Below are 3,884 nucleotides of genomic sequence, written 5' to 3'. Positions count from 1 at the left end.
TTAAATATGAAATTAAATAGTAAATTGTTTATTAATATCCTCTTCATAATAATGCAAGTTTATTGAGGGCAAGATCCAGAACTGTCTAACTCTTGAGAATTGTCATTAGTGCTTAATGTAACAGCATCTCTCTTTAATTATGAGAAACTCTATCTAACAAAAATATGCCCATTTTAATCAGGTTAGTAAAACTTAGTTATGTTCACCATGCATGTTATTCTACTGTAATACATTATTTTCTGTATAATTGTTTAGAAAATATGTGATGAAAGAATGAATGAATGAGTGAATATAAATAAGTAGACAGTGCAGAGCCAGATATTTAATCTTCTTCCCCTCCATTGTGCACATAGACTTAAAATTAACACATGCCTGATCCTGTTGTTGTTGTGATATGTCACATCAAGTTGATTGTGGCTCATAGTGACCCTATGTACAACAGCTCTGAATCCTACTCCATAGTGTGCCAACCTTATTGTCTCTGACACACCTACCCCCACTACCCAGATCACTGAATTAGTCGATCTCATTGAGGGAATTCCTCTCTTGTGCTGTCCTTCCCCCCTCCCAAAAATGACGTCCCTTTCCAAGGACTGGTCCCTCCTTGCACCACATCCAAAGTATGTCAGACAAAGCTTCAGAATCTTTGCCTCCAGGGAGCAGCCTGGTTTCACCCTCTCTAGGATGAACTTGTTTGCTCTCCTAGCAGTCCATTGTATATTTCATACTCTTCTCCATAGCCTTAAGGAATCAATTCTCCTTCTATAATCACTAGCCATTGTCCAGTTTTCTGATGCATAGCAAGTAATTGCAAAGACTATGGCCTGTTTCAAGCACACTTTAGTCTACAGACTGACATCATTGCTTTTCTGTACTCTGGAGAGGTCCCTGATAGCCAACTTTTCCAACACAATTTGTCTTTTGATTTCCTGGCTGCTGGTACCAAAAGTGTTGGTTGTGGAGCCAAGCAAGCTGAAGCTGTTATCAATCTCAATCTCTTCGGTTTCTATCACTATGTTGCCAACTGCCCTAGGGGTGAGAATCTTTATTGGGTTGTTTTTGTTTACTGAGCTTCAATTCATATTTAAGGGGGCAGCCCTTGACCTTCTGCACAAGTGCTTCAGGTCCTCCTCTGTTTCAGGTTGTGTCATCTGCATAATGGAGGTTATTAATGAGTCTTCCCTCCAATCATGATGCCACATTCTTCTCCTCCTCATAGAGGCCTGCCCCCTTGACATGATCTGTTTTGCATATAGATTGAAAAAAATATGGAAATAGGACACATATTTTACATACATCTATTCCTTGCTCTGTTCTGACAGCTACCTCCTGGTCCAAGTATAGGTTTTGCATAAGCATAATCAAATATTTTGGGATTCCCATTCTTCTCGGAGTTAGACACAATTTGTCGTGATCAACACAGTTAAATTCCTTTGCATAATCAATGAAACACAGACAGATATTCCTCTGATACTTTCTGCTTTCAGCCAAGATCAACCTAGCAAGCATTAGCTATAATATCACTAGTACTGTGACCTCTTCTAAACCCAGCCTGCACATCTGGCAGTCCTCTGTTGGTGTGCTATTCCTAGCCATGGTGTTTTCAGTTGTTTCATACACACCTGAAAATTGGACAACAAATAAGGAAGACTGATGCCTTCAAATGATGATCTTGGGGAAGGGTATTCAACATACTATAGGCTGCCAAAAGGATAAACAAATCTGTCTTAGAGGAAGTGTCATTAGGGTTCACCTTGGAAACTTTCCCTCACATTCTCTCGGCAGATTTTCAGAAGGGCCAGTCCTTGGAAAAAAGATATCATGGTAGGAAAAGGTGGAGAGTCAGTGAAAGAGAGGAAGACCTTCAATGAGATGGATTGATCCATTAGCTGAAATAATGGCCTTGACCATGAAGAAGATCATGAGGATGACACAGGCTAGGGTTGAGTGCATATTTGTTGCTCATAGGGTAACTATGAAGACATACGGTCTACTTGAAGATGCTGAAAAACAACCACAGCTCATATTATAGCAGCATCTGTTCCTTCCTCAGAAAAACTGGCAGTTGTCTCTGTGAAAACACCACTGCTAACAAGTCAATTCCAACTCATGTTGACCCTGTAGGACAGAGTACAATTGCCCATACATAAAGGGTTTTTTTGTTTGTTTGTTTTTTGTTTTGTTGTTTTTTACATAAAGTTTTCAAAGCTGTAAATTTGTAAATCTTGAGAACTTGAGAACAAGGAAGTTTATTGCCACGTTTTCCAAACAGTCTCTGATCCCTCAAGGTAAATACACCAAAGATGATAAGATGAGATTCTTAGATCGCTGTTTATAATTTGGAGTTGCATAATACTTTGATAGAAACACCATATATTTTATATTCTACTTGGAGATATCTTTACTGTTAGAAATATTTTGGTTAGAATATAATTCTAGAGACATGTTTAGATTTTCAAAATATATTCTTTGAATAGGCTATCAGCAGCTTTTTAAATTAAGATTAATATTCCTTTCAAGAACACAGAATTATGTTTACAACTGAAATAATCATTAATTAACTTAATTGTTATATAATCACCATATACTTAAAATGAAATCTGAGATACATACATCTACACGTACAGAATTCTGGTGGAATAGTCTGTAAGGAGAAAGATAGGCAGTCTCCTTCCATGCATTTTATAGTCTTGGGAAAGAAATAATGGATATGCTCTTCACCTGTTCTGACTTAACGACAATTAGAGATTTCTATATATGATTTTTTTTTGTTGTTGTTGTTGTTAGGTGCCATCGAGTTGAGTATGACCCATAGTGGCCCTGTGGAAAAAAGATCTGAGTCCCATACTCTCCTGTACACTCTTCACAGAGCCTGTTGCAGCAGCTGTTATGCCAAGCCACCTGGCCAAGGGTCTTCCTCTCCTCTGACCTATCTCTCTGAATATCAAATCCCTCTCCAAGTAATAGCACATCCAAGTAACATGTCCAAAGTATGTAAGGCAAAAGCTCATCATCTTTTCCTCCAAAGAGGATTCTGGCTATGCCCTCTCTAAGACATATTTCTTTGATCCTTTGCATTTTAACACTCTTCTCCAACACCACAGCTCAAAGGGGCCATTTCTTCTTCCTTATTCATTGTCTAGCTCTCAGATGCATAGCAAGTGATCAGAAAGAGCATGTCTTGACTTAGGTGCATCTTAGTCCTCAAACTGGCATCATCACTGCTTACTAATTCCTAGCAGCAGATTTTCCCAGTGCAGTGTGTCTCCTTATTTCCTGAATGCTGGTACCAAGAGTGTTAATTGTGGATTTAAGTAAGATGAAGTTGTCTACAGTTTCAATCTTTTCTCCATCAATCACGATGTTCCATGTCAGTCCAGTGGTGAGAGTCTTTATTTTCTTGACATTGAAATACAGTCCATTTGAAGGTTATATTCTTTGATATTCTACAACAAGAGTTTCAAGTCATCTTCATTTTTAGCAAGCAAGGTTCTGACATCTGCATAATGTAAGTTATTGATGAGTCTCCCTCCCATTCTGATGCCACATTCCTCTTCATTGAGTCCAGCTTTTCAAATAATTTTCTCAGCATACAGCTTGAATAGGTATTGAGACAGAATACAATACTGATGCACTCCTTTCTTTATTTTAAACCATTTAGGAATGGAAATCCCATAACACTTGATTGTGCTTATGCAAAATCTATACTTGAACCAGGAGATATTCATAAGAACAGAGCAAGAAAACACTGCATAGTTTAAAATCATGAAAAGTGCTGGCTAGGGATGCATCCTATATCTATACTTTTTCAATCTATATGCAGAACATATCATCCAGGAAGTTGATCTTTGAAGAGGAATGTGACATTGGGACTGGAGGAAGAC

The 3,884-nt window shown here is 38.1% G+C and overlaps 1 protein-coding gene across 2 annotated transcripts in view; it reads left to right on the top strand.

The window, feature by feature from the left end:
• UNC5C (unc-5 homolog C (C. elegans)) overlaps positions 1-3,884 on the top strand; it is a 619,049-nt gene that overhangs the window by 386,594 nt on the left and 228,571 nt on the right. The gene's annotated exons all lie outside the window — the stretch shown is intronic.

The sequence above is a fragment of the Elephantulus edwardii genome, unplaced genomic scaffold (assembly GCF_000299155.1).
Source record: "Elephantulus edwardii isolate Elephantulus edwardi_28Jun2011 unplaced genomic scaffold, EleEdw1.0 scaffold00294, whole genome shotgun sequence".
Lineage (NCBI taxonomy): Eukaryota > Metazoa > Chordata > Mammalia > Macroscelidea > Macroscelididae > Elephantulus > Elephantulus edwardii.
This window is presented reverse-complemented; position numbering and strand designations above follow the sequence as displayed.